Consider the following 21,141-nt stretch of genomic DNA (forward strand, 5'->3'; position numbering starts at 1 on the left):
GTTAGTATCGGTGCTCAGTTGTTAGATAGGGGACTTTGGCTCCCTCAAATTTATTTAGATTTAGTATGTAAATAAAATATATTTTTTAAATCTTATTATATTCTATAGTTTCCCCCCTTCAAATTTACATATATTTAAAGAAAAGGAATTTTGGCAGCCCAATATATTTATTCAAAAGAAAAATCAGTTTCACAAGAAACACCAATCAATATAATATATTATTTGAAAAAAAAAACTTTCAACATTAATTCTATTTACAGCCAATGTTAAAATATAGAAACTACTAATGCCATGAGTTAAATACATAGAAAAAAAAATCCCTGTTTAACAATATTTTAAAGCAAACACTTAACCAAACTGCTAATGCAAATATAGATGCTAATAAATTCAATTCGAAAATGATTGTCAATAATAATATTTTATGATTGCAATTATGGCCAGTTATTTTTCAGCACACTGATGATAATGACCTAACCACAACAAAGCATTGGGTTTGCCACTTAGAGCACACTCAAAAGGATGACGAAGCTTACCCTTACGCAATCGGATCATCACCGACACTCATTGCTTACCTATGTACCTTTCCCTTCTCTTTTTCTCTCTTTGTTTTCAATTTAAATAAAACATAAAATAAAATAAAAACAAACACAAGAATTTGCTTTTCTTCCCACATACTTTTGTCCATGATGATGTGCTAATAATCATGATTTCTGGGAACTTGTTAGTGGAAAGATGAGTAATGTCTTACTCGGCCACAATTATAATATTAATGATAATACTAACATTCTTTTCAATTTCAATCTGGATTTGTGGAATGAGATTAAATATAATATATAATTTTTCAAAAAGGTGATAATAATTTTATAGTCATGCTTCCCTTTGGTAGAAGAGCCTGTAGTTATCAATAATTTATTATTATTATTAATCTAAACGCACTCAATGAGCTCTACTTATATATATTTGCTTTATCCAATTAAAAAAAGGTCGGTGTTTTAAGTAATAATGAAATCTAAAAGTCTTATTTGTGAGAGATTAAAGAGCAGTTGACTTACCTAGTATTAGTTCGTTTGCATATCGTTAACCTAATTTAGATTGTTTTTGTTTTATATTAAGGAGTGTTTTTGTAGTGAAAGTTAAGTAAGAATACGAATACAATTATATTTTTTAATATGGATGAATATTATATGTATATATCCCAATATGTTATGAAATATATTTAAGATGCTTATAAATAATATTTTATGACATAACTTTTTATTAGATTTTATTAAGAAGTAGTAAGTAAATTCATATCTTTTATATTTATATGTCACTCATATATATCATTATAGAAAAAAAAATTCAAAATCATTTAAAATCATTTAATATATTTCGGTTTTAATAAAAGCAAAAGTCTTTCAAAATGTAGTAGATTTTTAAAATTCTTTACACAATTATAAGCTTTGATTTTAAAATAATTTTCAATTATTGAAATATAATCGAAGCCTTTAATTATGTAAATATTTTTGAAAATGTCACAAGTGACATTTTTAAAAATGTTTAAAATTATAAGCTTTGGTTTCGTTTGTTAAGATTAAAATTTTAAAATTTTATGTTTTCATCAAAGCTTTAACATTTCTATAGTTGTATCACTCTCCTCCCTTTCCTTCACATTTTGAAAGCAGTAAGAGGTTTGTTCTCTCGTCTTGCTTTTTTTTGTTCCATAATATTTTCTTTTTAATGCGAGTTCTTAATGTTTTATTTAATGTAGGAGTGGGAAGGGTGTGGTGGCTCTGTTTGTTGTTGGGAAACACAATAATTCTTGGGTGAAAAATGCTGGAAAAGTAAGGATGAGAAGAAATTGAAATAATATTTTTTTTAAAAAAAATGGGCTTTGGTTATGAACCAAAACCTAAAGTCTTACATTTTTTACCTCATCTGAATATGATTTGGTTTAAAGAATCGAAGTAAAATTTCCAAAATGTTTAATCATTCTAATGGTCTATATTTTTTGTTCGAAATCGAAAATTGGTCCCTATATTTTTTTTTGTCTCAATTGTGTCCCTAATTTGAAAAAAATTGATGCAATTTTTCCCTTGTCAACAAATTGGCTAAGCAACGTTAAATAAACATTGACTAGGCACACTGTTGTGAAGCTTTTAAATGACGTGACTTAATAATGAAGTTTGTGATGTGAAATTAGGTATTTTAAGAATAGAAAATTGGTGAGTATTTGGTAAAACAAATTTATTGTTAAAATAAGGGATTCAATTCGTAGGTTAATTGACTAAGTTCAGGAATTGGAAAAGCAATTATAGAAATTAGGGTTCATTCACTGAAATTAGGGACCTAATTGTGGAAAAAATAAACAAAGGGACCGACTTGCGATTTCAAACAAAAAATGGGGACCAATGAAATGATTAAACCTTTCTAAAATAAGTAGCATCAAAACTCTTACCTGCACTAGTGTATACACTAAACTCAATAATGACAAAAAATATCACTTTAAAAAATATCTATTAAATAATGTCCATTCTTATGCCAATCAAATATTATCCATAATTAAGTCCTTAAAATAATGTCCAATCAAATATTGTCCTTAATTATAATCATAAAATAATATCCACAATAGGCTAAGAAAATATCCCCTAACTAGTGATAAATAACCACAATGATAATAACCAATGACATTTAATGCCTAACATGCATAAAAGAAACTCAAATTATGTTTCTTCCAAGGCCTTTGGTAAAATGTCTATCTTGGTAGGAACATATGAGGGACAAATGGTGTTAGTTGTTAATTCATTAAGTAAAAAATGACAATGTACTTCAATATGTTTTGTTCTTTCATGAAAAACTAGATTCTGAGCAATATGTAATGTTGATTGACTATCACAATACAATCACATCCCTTTAGAATTGTTAGATATATTGTGATTCATGTTAATTACGAAAATTTAGACTTTTGATATTGTTGATATTATTCTAACAATATCTTTTATTTACCATATTTATGTTTGGTTTCTATATATACTTGACACAAGGGAAGTTAACCCTATACCTACTTTTTCTCTATATTCAACATGGTATCTAGAGCTCACGTTGTTTGACATTTCATTTTTTCACTAGTACAAAAATGGTTTTTTATACCTCTTAAAAAAGGCTTTTTATACCTATCTTTTAGTAGGTATAGAAACAAGGGGTATAGAAAGTTACGATCTTTTATACCTATTTTGAATCGGTGTAGAAAGTCTTACTTTTTATACCTGTGTTATTCATAATAGGTATAAAAGTCTTATATTTACACCTAATACTATGAGAGCAGGTATAAAAAGTTCTCCTGAGAGAAAATTTTCTTTTTATACCTACTGGTGCTATAATAGGTGTAAAAAGTGACTTTTTTTTAAAAAATATTTTATTTGTATGTTCTACTATCCATATTCAGACCTGCATAAGATTCAATCCCAAAATACAATTTAAATAATCCATAACAAGTAAAATAATCAATATGATTTTCATCAACACATCAAAATGTAATATCTACCTAACAAAGTTCCTAACTATATTTACCTAACATAGTTACTTAACATATTACACATAAAATAGTTCCTAAACTCAAAATGTAATATTGAAACATCCAATTATTTACAAATGGTTAAAAGAAATGCAGCCCATTGCTCCCGAACATCCTTTATGACATGTTCCATTGGAGACGTGTCATCAAATATCTACACAATGAATAGTTTGAGTAAAGTTATAATATTAATGACTTAAGATCTTAGTTACAAAATGTTCACGTTACCAATTTCCATGAGTCAACGACATTTGCGGATATAATTTTCTGCATGTGCCTCATGACATAATATCCACACTCAAAGCTTTCCGGTTGACGTGAGCACTACAAGTTAAATTTATAAAGTATCATAAAATTTATAATTGTATTTATAGTTTGAAAGATTAACTACTTACAGTTGGTGCAATGAACTGCAACTTCTTTCTAGAGACGATATGTGTTCCCTGCAACCTTGAATATGCCTCAACCACTCTATAAAGTTAAATGTACATTGAAATGAGTCATAAGGAACTTAGTAAAATCAGATATGTCTACACTACAAATAAATTATTAAAAACTTACAATATTAGTGTATTTTTAATTGCCAAAGTGTGAGGTTTTTTGTGCAATGAACATAAGAGAACTACAAGAAACTGTTGAGGAAGAATTAGTAACAATTGCCAGTGACCCCTGTAGATTCAAACAATAATAGTGTTAAATAACATTTACAAAATAAAATTTTATTAATAAAAATTATATACTTACTGTTGCAAATAAGGTGCTAAGTACACTTGCTTTTTGCCGTTTACAAAAGCCTCTAAGAGGTAGTTTTGGACCTCTTCACCTTTATTCCCAACTCCTTGAATGGCAACAGGGTCAATAAAACCATAAATGTGATCATTCTTCTTTTCAATGGTCAACCGATGTAAATACCTTAAACATTGAAAATGAATAATGTTAGAATAAAATATTGAATATATTTAAACTTCATAAATGTAGAAATTTACTTACAACAACCAAAGTTGTAGTACTGATATACATAACATATCAGTGCCAGAGAGAATTTCAAAAATATCCCTTTGACATATGAAGAAAGAGAGTGAAGATGTCCTGTTTGTGACTTCAGGAGGCATTTGTAACTCTATAGGAGAAAGGGAGATCTTCACTGCCAACACACCAAGTTGTTCTAGAATTATGTGTTGTGGCGGCTGCAACTGTTGTTGCAGTGATTCATTCATATCTTCCTGCCCTTGTGCTTCAACCTGGTATACATATTTAAAAACTTACAAAATATTAATATTACTAATAAAAACAACAAAGTGCATAATTAAAACAATTACCTTCTTTACAATTGCTCTTGATAATCTAAGGGGCCAAAGGATAAAATTTCCAAGGGCCTGTCCCACTGTCTGAACATCCTCAGTGGGCACAGGGACTCAAGCTGTAGCATTTCGTACGTCTACAACCACAACTCTCATCATATCAGCTGTAATGGTTTCATGGTGTATGGTTGACCCCAATGTATACATTTTACCTAAGTTATCCAAATAATATTTGTAAAATATATCAAAGAATATGATTCAACAAACAAGTACATCTAGACAATATAATAAGATAAGTTACCTAAGGCCACCAAGCACTGTAGGGCATCATCACTAAACAACTTGTAGTCTGCATCAATAGTGGGAGAAGCATTTTGAGGAGAAACATCACAACTCTCCTTTGTGCTTATACAAAGATGAGAAGGTTGAGGAAGATTCCTAGGTTGGCTTGAGGAGGAGGCTAATTCTGCTCGCACATCTGCTAACAATTGTGCCCGCATATCAGAGTATTCCTTCTTCAATTGTGCTCTCATATCACCGTACTCTTTCTTCATCTCACTGATCTCCTCCCTCATCTCTTGTCTAATTTCTTCTCTTATACCCTTGAGGACCTCCTCACTGACATGGGCTTTACTATGATGACTTGTTGGAGGACCGAAGAATTGACGGATGCCAATAAATTTACCAACACCTCGAACACGTCCAGAATGAGGCAACTGCCAATATGTCCTCACGGACCTCGGGAGTGAATGTACCTTGTGTGCTCTGCTCAACCAACTCATCCTACAACCAAATATTTAAAGTTAAGTTAATCACATATGGGAGATCATATGTTGTTATTATATGAACTTACAATGCGCCTAGCTATGCTCGCAGTTTCCTCAGATGTGTACTCCCCAGATGGTCTTTGACGAGCTCTCTTCCATGTAACATGGCGTGGAAGACGAGTTATGGTACTCGTATCGGAGGCCCCAATAGGATTAGAGGCAGATGCCTCTTTCATCATCTTCTGCTCCAATTTCTCATAACCCCCACGAGACAATATATGAGGGTGGACATTTTTCTTTGCAATCTCTTGTGCAGCTCTCCTCTTAGCCTAGTGTATAGATAATTAATTATGTTAGCAATATGTTAACATAAATAGTTAAACTATGATATAAAATGAAATAGTTACCTGAAAGACAGGATCTAATCGCTTCAACTTAAAGGCTTGCCATGTTTCCTCATCAAGAAATTGATACTTTTCACAAGGGCTTTTATCAGTTTTGGAACCATAAATATAATGACTTGTAAGCATAGTCTTGAAATTCTTCCATCTTTCCCCGACATATGAAATCCATTTCGTCCTCAATAGATTAGTGTTTGGGACGTCATATGTGACCTGTGCAATAAGAATGAATGACATGTTAAATATGAGTTATATATGTTAATGACACATTATATCAAAGTTAAGATTTCATACCAGGATGCTCTGCCATATCTGGTTCTTCACATTCTCTGGAACATGATCCCAATCATCACAAAGAATGGATGCCTTGCTTCTACCGAGCAAGGCCACATAACTAATGAATTTCGTGCTATTTTCTCCCAAGGGTTTACATGTCTGCTTATCAAAACGAATGGGAAGCCTATGATCAGCGTTGCGGGTGGCTACCAACTCTCTCAACCTTGTCCCAAACCTACCTTTTTTTCGGGTAGGCGTATGAATGTCATCCGCACCTTGTGAAGGTGGGAGGTCACCAGATGATGCATCACTAGACATTTTCCTACATAAATCATTAAGTGTTAATAATAATTAATAGATAGAATAACAAAGCAAAATATATAATACATCTAAAATTTCAGTTTATACATTGTCAAGTTGCAATGTTCTCCCATAACCCTTCATGATGATCATCACGTATGGCATGGACGTCGTCTACTTCATTATCGACATTCAAGGTTGGCATATTTGATGAGAAAGATGGAGTTTCACTAATATCAAGAACGACTTCATTATTGTCATCAGTATAATGCATTGGTCTACCTTGGAGCACCACTGACCATCTATTGTCTTCAGGATCACTAACATAAAACACTTGTTTTGCCTGAGACGCCATGATAAATGGCTCTTCAGTATAACCTTCCTTTTCTAGGTCAACCAATGTAAAACCTAGATCATCGGTCCTCACACCAGTATTACCATCAACCCACTTACATTTAAAAACAGGTACTCTGAAACTTGTGTAATCTATCACCCAAATATCTTTAATTACGCCAAAGTAGCACATGGATGCCATCACAGGATTTTTGTCCTTTGAACTCGAGAAATGCATTGACTTGGCCACAACCATTACTCCACTATTTTGAGTGGTGCTTTTTTCATCTTCTTTTTGTGTATGAAATGTGTAGTTATTTATATCATACCCACACCAACATATGACATCAAAGTTTGGCTCACTTGATAGCCAATTTAATGTATCAGAAGTTGTACGGTCAGCTTGAACTTGTTGTTTGAACCACTTTAAAAAGGTTCTGTTGTGTTCATTAATGACCCACTTTTGAGGCATTCGTGGATTATTTCTCTTAACTATATCTTTATGAGCACTTAAGTAGGGGATGACTTCTTTAGTGTTATTCAATATATACATATGTGCTCGTAGAATTTCAGCTCTATTCAGGGTGACAACTTTTGCACTTCTAGTACCTTTACCGACACCTCTTCCATGGTAACGAGACCTAGGTACCCCTATAGCTTCAACATCTGATAAGTAGTCTGTACAGAACTCGATAGCTTCCTCAGCAATATATCTTTCAACGATTGATGCTTCAGGACGATATTGGTTCTTTACATAACCTTTTAATATCTTCATGTATCGCTCAATAGGGTACATCCATCGTAAGAATACTGGACCACAAATTCTAACTTCTCTTACTAGATGAATAATTAAGTGGACCATAATATCAAAGAATGATGGAGGAAAGTACATCTCCAACTGACACAATATGACCACAGCCTCATTTTCTAGTTGATCCAACTTCTCAATGTCAATAACTTTACTACATATTGCATTGAAAAAGAAGCACAATCTTGTTAATGTGTATCTAACATTCTTAGGCAATATGCCCCGAATAGCCACTGGTAGTAGTTGTTGCATCAATACATGACAATCATGAGATTTTAACCCAAGTAATTTGTGATCTTTCATGGATACAACTCGTTTAAAATTAGAAGAGTAACCCAGTGGAACTTTCACACCTTGTAAAAATTCACAAAAACTTCTTTTTTCTTGTTTACACAATGTGTGACATGCTGGAGGCAAGTATGTCCGCTTACCATGTGATATTGGAGCTAATTGTTCTCTTATACCTATTTGAACCAGGTCCAAGCGAGCATTGAGTCCATCTTTCGTTTTCCCTTGAATATTGAGGAGTGTTCCGATAATACTATCACAAACATTTTTCTCTACATGCATAACATCTAAACAATGTCTAACATCAAGCACCCTCCAATATGGGAGATCAAAGAAAATTGACCTTTTCTTCCATATGTTGCTTGAAGTGCCTTTTTTTTGTGTCTTTCCAAGAACAACCCCAATGTCCTTCACACGCTCATATACTTGTGATCCACTTAAAGCCATTGGAGCTAATTCATTTTCTTGACACCCATCAAATGCTTTCTTTAATTTACGATATGGATGGTTTGTACTAAGAAACCTTCGATGTCCAAGGTATACTGTTTTCCTTCCATGCTGTAATTGACGATGACATGTGCCTTCTTCACATATAGGGCATGCTTTATGACCCTTAGTGCTATAGCCACTTAAATTACCATAAGCTGGAAAGTCGTTGATAGTACAAAATACCATGGCATGCAACTTGAATGAATCACCAGTGTACCCATCAAACATATCAACACCTTCCTCCCATAACATCTTTAAATATTCAACTAATGGGGCTAAATAAACATCAATGTTGTTTCCTGGTTGTCTTGGACCCGAGATCATCAAGGATAACATCACGTATTTGCGTTTCATACACAACCATGGAGGTAAATTGTAAATCACTAACATCACAGGCCACGAGCTATGTTTACTGCTCAAGTTTCCATATGGATTCATTCCATCTGTAGCAAGTCCAAACCTAATGTTTCTTGAATCTTTACAGAAATTAGGGAACATGGAATCAAAATTCTTCCACTGCATTGCATCTGCTGGATGCCTCAAATTCCCATCTTTTATACGTCCATCTGCATGCCATCTCATGAGTTTTGCATCATTTGAATTACTGAACAAGCGTTTCAATCGTGGAACAAGAGGAAGATACCATAAGACTTTTGCAGGAGGACCCATACTATCACATTCAAACTCATCCTCTTTTTGTTTGTATTGTGATACCCCACATTGTGGACATTGATGTAACTTGGCAAACTCGCTCTTGTATAAAATACAATCATTTGGGCATGCATGAATTTTTTTATACTCCATACCCATGGGACACAATATCTTCTTCGCATCATAATTGCGTGTTGGCAATGTGTTACCTTCAGGAAGCATGTCACTCAACAACTCAAGCAACTCTGTGAAACTTTTATCAGTCCACCCATTTCTTGCCTTCACATTGAACAATTTTAACACAGCTGACAATCGAGTATACTTAGTGCATTCTGGATATAAAGGTTTTTCTGCGTCACTGCACAAGTTGTCATACATATGAGCACGTTGGAAGGAATCATGTCCGACATCACATATCATGTCCTCTAACCGATCACCCATCTCTAAATCAACTTCTTCTACTTCTACTTGAGAGTCACTTACACTTGGCATGTCTATTAATTCACCATGCCATGTCCACTTTGTGTAGCTCTTTAGGAATCCATCACATAAAACATGTTCTCGAATAACTTCAGTTGGTAGTTTTCGCTCATTCAAACAATTAACACACGAACAATAGAATCTTCCGTTATTGTCTGGAACATTCATCTTTGCAAATTCAAGAAATTGTTCTACTCCACTCTCATATTCATTTGTTGTACGTATCAAATTTATCCAACTCCGATCCATTGTTATCTGTGAAAGCAATCACCTTTATAATAGTCAAAAGTATAAATATGACTTTTACAACAAGAGTAAGAGAAATGAGATTTTTTTATTGGGATGAGTTATCCCAAATTATTTTTTCTTTGAAACTTTCCAGGTGGTATGGTGGCTGGTGGTATTACTATTCTTGTGTTATTTTCTCTTCCCATAACAGAAGAGTTCAAACTAATTAACTTTTACCAATTTCCTTTATCACCACATCATAATAATGAACAGGTAATCTAATAAAATAGTAAAATTTCATTAGAAATTTATGAAAAAAAAATCAACTACATCTAAAAGGAGAGTCACATTTGTTACAACTAGATTGTCAGTTACTGTCTTAATCCTTTGTAAACAAAGTACATAGTGTAAGAATATGTTGATAAAATTAAGATAACCAATTGATGGAATGTTTAACTATTGACTTAGGTCTTTCTTTGCAATTGACAAATTGAGATTTTAATTTATTATCAAGATATTTTTAATCTTCTCACGTATGACTATTATTTTATATCAGTTTTAATTTTATATTTGATATTTAATTTTAATTTTATATCAAGATATTTTAATTTTAATTTTAATTTTATATCAAGATTTTAATTTTTATTTTATATCAGTTTTATTTAATTTTAATTTTATATCAGTTTTGTTTAATTTTAATCTTCTTTTAATTGATGGGAATGTTTATGACTATTCTTTTATTATCAAGGTATATTTGTTATTTAATTTTAGTTTATTAATATATCAGTTTAAATTAGATGGTTATATAAAAAAAATAACATCTCTAACAACTAATAAAACATAGCCACCACAATCATCATCATCAACTATATATAAGTTTCAACTTGGCTATTATGCCTCACCCTCTGTCATGCCAATTAATTTCTTACATTCTTTCTGCCTATTACTTTCCGGAGACATAATGGACATTAATAATTAACACTCAATGCACACATAAATTAAAAGCATAGAAAATTGTATATGTATATGTATATACTTAATAAATACTTTGAACATGATATATATAGCGATTTGAAGGTGATATAGTTAGAAAACATGTAACTACCTTAAAAATAAACATATAACTATCTTAAAAATGTTTCCATTGAGGTGATTAAATATATCTCTATTGTTTATACATTTTTTAATGAATCTAGTGATTTGAAGTGGTATTTGCATTGCTAGTCTTCTGTTTTCTGATTTGCTGCAAGTAAAAGATTGAAGTTTAAACCCACTCCTGCCTTTGGAAAACAAATATTATAAAAGAATAATAGAGTTTAGTAATTCTACTGTACTTGATTGAGTTTAGTAATAGAGTTTTGATTGAGAGTATAGTAAACTATTTTAAGACCATTTTTATGTCATATTTAAAGTAACATTGTAAAGGTTTTGTATGATATATGGATAGATCTGCTAAGAGTTAGTGATTGCAGGCTTTGTTGTGAAATCATCAGATTCATAACAGAATCATATACTCTCCATCAGTTTGATTAAATTGTTTGGTGATATTACTTTTGAATTTAAGAAGGCTTTGTTGTGAGTAGACAGATTTTGGATTTTAATTCTTTGTAACTTACACAACAAATTTTTCTCTTTTTTACTAACTTGTTTACTGTTTGGGGGATTCCTTATCATCACATCTCTAATTTATGTTCCTCTTTGTCTTGGTGACCTACTTTTCACCAATTAGTTTATTGCCTCTCCATCGGTTAACTCTTTTCACCAATCTTCCACTCTTGCACATTGCGGAACACAATGAAATCTAACTTTTTCAGTTTAATATTTCTCTAAAGTGAAAACTGGCTAGTGAAACATAATTAAATCAGACAAACATTTCCCGCAATCCACATCATTTGACTACCATACATCAGATCCATCATAAGGGATTAAATTAAAGGAAATAATATAAGAAGGATAACCATGAGTGAAAAGGCATATTTTAAGAATAGTATATTTTAAGAACAGTATAAGAAGGATTTCATTGGGAATATATATCCAATTCATTTTGCAGTCTTTGTTTCTTCGTCCTGAACTTTTAAACACCACACTATTTTCAACTGCAATTATCTAGACCTTATGTGTGGCTCTATGAATTCTAAATCTGTATATGTGCAGCAGATTAAAACTGGTTGTCATCCTAAAGCACACCTTTAAAGAAAAGAAGTTAATTACATCACCTACTTCTGTTCTTTGTATTTTGGTTTTTAGACCATGTTCTTGACTCCTATTAGTATGAGCTTACTAAAGCTATTACTTACATATTTTCATAATGTGCATGATAAGTTTTGATTGTTACACATATTATATTAATTTTTTCTCCTGATTATTTATTGGCAGAGTTTCAGGATGTATGTGTGGATTCTTGGCTTACTTCATGGAGAACCTTTTGTCCAGTTTGCAAGTATAGACAATTTTCTCCTTCTTGCCCTTCTTCCCCTTCTTACTGCTCCTTTTATCCAATAGCATATTAATTATTTGTTGTTTCTCCTCCATTTATGAGTGGTAACATTTGTTTCTTTGTTAAGAGTTAAAAAGCTTAATGTTTTGAGTGAGTAGTGGAAGGAAATGGATCATAATCTGGTTTCTTAGTCATGTTCAAGTTTGGCAGATTGTGGCTTATTTTTTCCTTTCTCTCGTTACTATCTCTATCTCCTACCTTGATAAGGATTCACCCTAGATAATCATCATTCCTACCTATACTTGCATCACCAATCTAACATCAACTACCAGTTAAATATCTTTTCTGGTTAACCAATTGCAGAAATTCTTGTCCGTGCCAAAAAATTACAAAGTTGCTGTAATTTTAGGGTCTCTATTCAAGAATTGAACACTTTATTTTTACAAAGTGGTTTTTAAGTGCTAGACAAAAGATATTAATGTTCAAGTAGTCTAAATTCAGGCTGAAGAAATGAACTTGATATTACTTACTGAATCTTTCAAACTTTTAAAGGTTATCATAAACCCCTAAATTGTTATGTTCTGCATAATTGATATTTCTACATAATTGATATTTCTACAAAACCACTCTTTGGTGGTTGAAAACTTTCATAGTCCACTCTTCATGAACATCAAGTAATTGAATTTAATTGTAATGCATTTTTTATACAGTTGAAGCGAATCTAAGTTATGGTTCTTTTTCTTCTAATCATGTTATGTACTGAATACTTTTTTTTAACCTTTTAATAATATATTACCAGATCAGGTTTTCCATTGTGATAACAGAGGAGCGTTTAAATACATTGTGATAACAGAGGAGCGTTTAAATCCTGCTTCATCTGATAAATTATTTGTTAGAGTTTTGGTTAATTTGAGAGATAACCATGTCAGATGTATTTATGATCTGTACATTCCCCTATTACTAACATCCATGCCGAATTTTCTAGCGTCTCCCTAATCAAATCTACGTTAAACTCAAAAGCTATACCAAACATTACAACAATTTCTTTTTCTATACAGAACTGCCAAGTTTGCCCTAGCCCCCAAATTGAGTAATTCTTTTCACAAAACAACAAACATAATATTCATATTAAACTTCACCGAAACAGCAATGGCAATGAGAAAAACTGAGCAGTTCTTTTAAAAAATAACAAGCATAATGGCTTACCTTGTTGTTGTTGGAATACCTTGTTGTTGTTGGAAACCCGGTAGACCACGCGATGAAGGTCAAACGTACAGGCCAAACGCACCACCACGAAAGCAAAGCACTATAGAACCAACCATAGTGAGGGCTTCACCCAACGACGAACAATAGCTTCACCCAACCACCTCGGCGAAAGCTTCAACAATGGAAATGAGATAATGAGTGCACGAGAAGAACGTCAACCATCGAACGAGTGAACGACAACAGTGCACGACTGAACAACAGTGAAGAAAAATGTGAAGGAGTAGGAGAACGAGAACGTTTGTAGAATAGAAAAAGTGAGTTGGGAAATAGGAAAAGGGAAGTAGAATGTAGAGTAATCTAAACCGGTTATATTAGCTAACCCCCTATAGAAAAATAATCTAGACCGGCTATAAGTTTAATAGGTATAGAAGTATTTCTATTTTATTACAATTTTGCCATCACACCAATTTCTATATCTATTTTTAGCATAACCGGCGTAGAAAAGCTCCATTTATTTACGAAATTGCCATCGCATCATATTTTATACCTGATAGATTTCAACAGGTATAAAAATACGCTATAAAAAGTATATTTTCCACTAGTGTTTGTCACCTCTACCACTACCGTTGCTACCGCAACCGTCGTTACTTTCAATCGTCATTGTCATCATAACTAGAGTATATGTTAACCCTCGACAAGTGTAACTGAATCGTATCAAGTAATAATAAATTGTAAGACCAAGTATCGTTTCCAAAATGACTCACGGCCTAAACTGTTATATGATTTGTTGATTAAATTAGACTTGTGAACAAAGTTTTGTAGATTTAAATGCAAATACTAAAAAGTAAATATGAATGCATGTATTGATCAATTGAACAAAAGAAGCAAAACGTGATTGAAATATATGATGATGATGTTGTTGGGGGTTTTCAATTCATCCTATGCACTCTCATGTATTCAAGAATTCATCTTCTTCATTAATGTTAATGCCACTTTCTAATTTACCTTAAACCCAATGTCTTGGTGAAGAAAGCCTACTCCTAATCACTAGTTTACAATGTCTTGTCTTCCTAGCAATTATTCATGCATTACATTCGCATAGAAGCTTAAAGGCAACCAATCCTCCTATCCCTATGTCTAGGAAATATTACTATTGGAAGAATTTCTTCATGTCTAGATTTATCTATATGTGTCCATACAAATAAAATCAATGATCATGCAATTGAATGAGTTAAACAAGCCATGCATAGAGTATAGAAGAAAAACCCTAACAATTAATGAAAGAAAACATATGAATTAAAGAACCAATTCAATACACGAGAGTTTCAAAGGATTACATTGATTCCCCAACAACAATAAAGGTTTAGTTCACCATAATCATTGTGAAACTAGATGAAAAATAATGAAAGAATGAGAGATAGAACCTTAGAATTTGAAGAGTGGAGCTTGAGCATCCAAAATCCTCATCCCAAGAGGTGAAGAAAGTGTGATTTTGCTTCGTTCTGCCAAAAGATACTAACCCTAGGTCGACTAAAACCTTATATAGACTCTTAAAGATTACAGAAAAGTGGCCCAAGGCCCATTAAAATACCGCTTAGCGGTAATTTCTGCTTAGCGATAATTTTTGCTCAGCGGTAAGTGCGATTCTTCTATTTGACGCTCAACTGCAGTTTTGCCCCTCAACGGTGACTACGAGACTTCAGAGTGCCGCTCGACGGTAATTTCCGTTGAGGGGTACTTGCGGCTCTTCTTTTATGCACTTTTTCTTCCTTTTCTGACTCCAACTTATGGCTACTTCACTTCTTCCATTTAATTCATCTTAAACCCTGCAAAAACAAGAGAAACCAAGCATAAAACCCATCCAACTCTCTTATTTCCAAAACATATGCAAAAGCATGATTACAAGCTAGTTTCTAAGTCATAAAGGTTGTCTTTAAGGTCAAAATTAAGTCTAAAAATAACAGTTTTTCAACTGTTATCAGTATCCATTCAGACCTGTTAAACCAGAAACTCAGGAACAAGATGTTATTTATACAAAGATGAAGGATGTTAAAGATGAAGGATGCTAAAGATGCAGAAGTAGAAGTTGATGACCAAGTTGATGTTGAGGACAAAGTTGATGAAGAAAAGATAGAGGAGGAGAAATTCTTTTACATGAATTCCCCTATTAGACCAAAATTTTAACGACCACCTATAAGCAAGTTTTTTGTTTTAATTTTTTGCAAATTTAAATTTCAAGAACTTTCAATTTAATGCAACTATTTTAAATTATATGCATGATGTTTGTTTAATTGTCAACTTAGATTAGGTTATACATAGGTTTTGAAGTTTAATTTGCCACTTTAGGAAAATCATTTTGAAACAAGATGAAATATTAATTAAGGGCAACAGAAGCAGTCTTTATGATTTATGAAGTGGAAAGACAAAGAAAAACTTTAAATGAACCCAAAATTGACAGAGTGGAGAGTGAGTAGCAGCTACAATTTTTGCATGATAAGTGTGCGAATCCAAAATTGAGAGTGTGGGCACCAAAACAATTTGATACACAAAGACATTACAATTGATCCGAATCTTGTGCCACATCTTAGAGGATAATGAAACATAATGAACATGGAAAGGATCAAAGCAATTTTTGATTGAAATTTATGTAAACCAAAGCCAAAAAGCCTACCTATGAAAGTTATTGTTGAATCTTTTTAGCACCACACTAGAAAAAATATGGATTTTAACTCGCACATTTGACATCGATTTCGTTGCAATCGAAGGATAAAATGGCGCGGTGGCATTTTTGCAATTATCGCAAACAAATATGTGTCGGTTCACAAAGAACCGAAGCCAAAAGGGGTATATAACCTCAGTTGTTTAGATATGTCTCGGTTTACAATTTTTTTTTTATATTTTTTTAGAGGCTTTAGGCAGCGGTTCCTAATAGAATCGATGCCATACAACCCTTATTGCTTCGGTTAATAAAAAACCGAGGTAATAACATGTGTTTCTAGGATTAAATTTCACGAATAGACACAACCTCTTCCACCTTTCTTTTTTGTTTTCATTTCTTTGGTTGTTGCGCCGCTCCTCTCTTCGTTGCCTCTCTCCCCTCTTCAACTTCCATTTTTGCAACCATCCACTAGTACAAAAATAGCGTATAACGTCACGCGTTCAACGTCGTAGCACTCAATATCTAACGTTAAAAATGACCGGTGACATTGTCGTAAATAAATTGATTCGCTCCACGTCAATTACTAAAGTAGTGCACCGTCTAAAATGTATTAACGTCAAACAAGAAGCATATCGACGTAATCTAAAATGTATTAACGTCAAATAAGGCCAAGATCGACGTAAAACAATGACCTTAGATTCACATAACGTCAACTTAAGAAACATCTGACGTTCAATTTAAAATAAAAAATAACGAAATAGTGGTTTGCTTCTAGCAGTATTACTCCTACCCACATTTGACGTCAACCATGACAAATATTCGACGTTTTATATGCCAACATGAAGCCAAAGAGTAAATCCCTTAATTATTCTTTATTTCTTTTCTCTTATAAACCAAACAGAACGTCCCACACTTTATGGGGTCGACGTTTAAAACAATACAGAACGTCGAACAAGTTGGGGTTGGACGTGCTGGTCGTAATCACATAACGTCAATAAGGAAGCAGTCGACGTCCAATACAAAATAAATAAATACTAAATATTGATTTAATTAATATGACATCAACCGTAACAAAAGAAGGAAGTTGTATATTATAGCTAGCAGTTATTTGTTTATTTTTCGTTTAAATTAACCCATAAAATGTCAATTTTAAATTGGCTTAGACGATTTGTTATTTAGTTCCTTTTTTATTATTTTTTCTTTTTCTTTTAAACCAACCACAGAACATCAAATTCTTCTTCGCATTGGACGTTGTATTTTCCATATATTATGTTTTTAATTTTTTCTTCTAAACCAAACAAAAAAACGTCTTTGTACTCGTGGCTTCAACGTTTTATTAAGCGAAGTCAAATTATGTGGGTATTTGGCTTTGACATGCCGTACTCGCATATAACGTTAAAGTTCAACGTCCCATAACAGAACAAAGAACCACTCCAATGCCTTTCACGTCGAAGTCCCCTAGAGTTGACGTTCTATGGGAATTTAAAAAGGAAAAAGAAAAAAAACAGCGACCTTTACCTTGGATAACAAATAATACGTCAGATACCTAAGGAATTCGACGTTTAGTGTTGGATTAAATAAAAAATAATTAAACCAAAAAGACACTTTGGAAGTTTGAAGAAATTGACGTCAACCTCTTCGTTTCTAGAAGTAAACTGCATGTTCCCATATATCATTTAAGTAGACTGTCTTTTATTATTGAAGCCCATATCAGGTCCATATAAGGTTGTTCTTCTTTGCTATTGCTCTTTTCTATTGTTTGCTTGGCTGACAACATATTCTCTTAAGTAATCGTACTTGATGAATCGTAGTCTTTTCTTTTACCCCACACCACCAGATACAGTCCTACAATAATCACGATAGCACCAATTGCCCTGTAAAAAAATTCAGATTTATTTAGTTTAATTTTCTTATGAGTTTTTAGTGAGTTTTCTGGGCATGTGATTGTATTTCCTATTACCTTCCAAGGTACATTTGTTCTGGCAGAAAGAAGGAGCCCATGATAGCCACAATGACCATGCAGAGAGGGTTAAAAGTTGTCACAATGTCCTTACCTCTATCTTTCATCACAACTCCTTGGATGTAATAAGCCATTCCTGAGCAAACTATGCCCTGCATGAGAATACTTTGTAAATTTAGACATGATAAAATATTCCAAAATTAATTATTAAATTTGATACTTTATGCATGAAGGTGGTGTAGTGGCATTTATAAATTCTATTTTAAAGTTAATCTGTTATAGTGTCTACAATAAATATATAGTTTATGGATGGCAATGCTGATCCAGTGAACCCTCTATGGGAGCAAGAAATTCTTGAGTGGTCCTGGACCAGTGATTCTCAATTAATAACCATATCAGGCCCATATTAGCCCATATCATTTCGCACCCTTTCAAGATGCTACAACCTCCATTCACCAAATATCTCGTAACAATCTGTTAACTTTCTTCTCTGTTTCTCTATCATTTCTTTCAAGTTCACCAAAGCGAGTAATTTTCTTGTGGTTTGATTCTTTGACATGGAGAATAGCTTGAAAGAGTGCGTCATGGCGAAGAGCTTGAAAGAGTGATAGAAATCCAAAGAAAAAGGTTGAAAGATTTGGATTTTGCACCCTTTCAAAACGCTACAACCTCCATTCACAAAAATCCTTCTACATTTTAAATATCTCGCGGATATTTTCGTCGTTTGATTTTCATTTTGTTTTCTATGTTTAATGTTATTATGTTTTTCCTTTGTTTCGTTTCCAATTATGAACCTACGTAATAATGGATTTCTTTTAGGAATCCTTCAAATAATTTTACGTCGAATACTGAAGGAAAATGATGTCCCTATGTATTTCCCAAATAACGTGGACGTCGCTATGTATTTCCTAAATAACGTGGACGTCAAGTGGTGTTAATATTGACGTGTATCTCTTCGTTTTAATGTAGCATTTATCATGCCCTGCCAATAGTCTTTTCCCATATACCTGGACGTCGAGTGGTGTCAGTATATGACATGGATCTCTTTGTTTTTAACACAACATTTATGAAGCCCAACCAACTGCGTTTTCTCATATAAAGTTGGACGTTCTATTTGAATTTAAAAAGGATAAATAAAAAAAGGGAGCGACCTTTGGGTTTGTTTAACGAATAATACATCACATGCCCAAGAAATTGGACGTTAACTTTTCACATGCCCAAGAGTGCAATGTTATATTCAATGTAATGATGTAACATTAACAATTTCAATTACAATCATACAAGTGATTTAATCAATTTAAACAATTCAATCACCATTCACTAATGTTAGTGCCAAAAGAGAATTTTATTAATATTCAAAAGATGATTGATTACAACCAATAAAACAAAAGATGGTTTAAAAAGTCACTGATTACAAAATTAAAATCAAACAACAAAAATCCATATTCTTCTGTTGCAGAATTATTGTTGATCACTTTCTGGTTGTTCACATCGCCTTCCTTTCCATTTTGTCGGTGATTTTTCAATCCTTAAAGTCTTTTGTTAATGACTGTGTCAACTTTCAATTTACTTGAGCCCCAAGAATCTTTTTAACGATTCTGACATACAAAAGATGATTACAACCAGCAAAACAAAAGATGGCTTAAGAAGCCATTGATTACAAAATTAAAATCAAACAACGAAAATCCATATTCTTCTGTTGCAGTCAGCTTTCAATTTACTTGAGCCCTAAGAATCTTTTTGAGCAATTTTGACATACAATCTATTTTCACCGCATAACTATCTAGCCCATTCATCTTCTTCAATTTTTGTCGAATCTGTTTTGTTTGCACTCCAAGAATCAAATATGGGAAAGACTTGCTGATGATCATCATTTTTTCTCTTGGTGAATCCAATAAGTCCTTGATGACCAATCCAAATATGAAAGAGAAAGCCTTCTTTGCTGATCGGTTGATAAACGACAATCCCAATCCAAACCTCTTTGATCAACTTCATATCAACCCCCTTAACTTTGTTACAAAATGTTTCATCACTCATCTTTAAGTTGGAGTAGAACACGCTCACCAGTTTCAGATATCTGTGAGAAACCACGGTTTTAATCTTCCTTAGACTAAAAAGATTTCGTCGAATGTCTTCATCACTAATCCAACCTGTAGGATTAACATTCCTTGCAATCCGGGCAACCTCCCATTTTCTTCTTGATGATGATGAAGAAGCCATTTCTGATCAGATTCTGGAATGTCTTTCACATTTCTAGGGTCTCTAACTCTTCAGTTTAGAAAACACTGAGTGCGTTTTCAAATCGAGTATTTATAAAGTTGTGCATCAAATCTTATAAGTTTCAGGCCCAACTAAAATTTTCAATCTTATATATCCCAATAAAATAATTAAAGCAGCGACGAACTTATAAAGAGTTCGACGTTTTATTATGCGATTGAAGTTGAACTCTGACAATATAAGGATTGACTTGATGGGCGACGAATTTATAAAGGGTTCGACGTTTTATTATGTGGAACTCTGAAAATATAATTTTCAATCTTATTATATATCCCAATAAAATAATTTCAGCACCGACGAATTTCTAAAGAGTTCGACGTTTTATTATGCGGAACTCTGACAATATAATTTTCAATCTTTTATATCCCAATAAAATAATTTCAGCAAGAACGAATTTCTACAGGCTTTGACGATTTATTCTCTGACAATGTAAGGATTGACTTGATGGGCACTGGAGTAGTTGGGCGCATTAGTGTCTCCCAACATTTTCTTTAAATACAGTATCGGATCCTTTGGAAATACCCTTTGAAAACCTACACTACAGAGCTTCCGTAACCAAATTCATGTTCTCTTTTTCCTTAGGATTGCCATCAGTTCCTCTACTTAACAAATACATTTCTTTGTTAACGATGAATGCACGGTGGGAATCCTGAGGAAAATGTTAACACTTATGAATTTCAAAAACATTCTCCATTGTTTTTCTTTTTTTTATTTAATTCCTGTGTTT

At 32.9% G+C, this 21,141-nt stretch overlaps 2 long non-coding RNA genes across 2 annotated transcripts; both read right to left on the reverse strand.

The window, feature by feature from the left end:
- Window positions 1-3,963: 3,963 nt before the first annotated feature.
- On the reverse strand, window positions 3,964-4,332 carry LOC128193649 (uncharacterized). Its single transcript, XR_008245066.1, has 3 exons — window positions 4,298-4,332; window positions 4,115-4,222; window positions 3,964-4,024 (listed from the first exon to the last, which is right to left on the reverse strand). It is a non-coding gene; the product is annotated as an uncharacterized LOC128193649 (long non-coding RNA).
- Window positions 4,333-4,339: 7 nt separating this feature from the next.
- LOC128193650 (uncharacterized) lies at window positions 4,340-5,046 on the reverse strand. The gene is made up of 3 exons (XR_008245067.1): window positions 4,873-5,046; window positions 4,544-4,794; window positions 4,340-4,465 (listed from the first exon to the last, which is right to left on the reverse strand). It is a non-coding gene; the product is annotated as an uncharacterized LOC128193650 (long non-coding RNA).
- Window positions 5,047-21,141: the final 16,095 nt, after the last annotated feature.

This window comes from Vigna angularis, chromosome 8 (assembly GCF_016808095.1).
Source record: "Vigna angularis cultivar LongXiaoDou No.4 chromosome 8, ASM1680809v1, whole genome shotgun sequence".
NCBI lineage: Eukaryota > Viridiplantae > Streptophyta > Magnoliopsida > Fabales > Fabaceae > Vigna > Vigna angularis.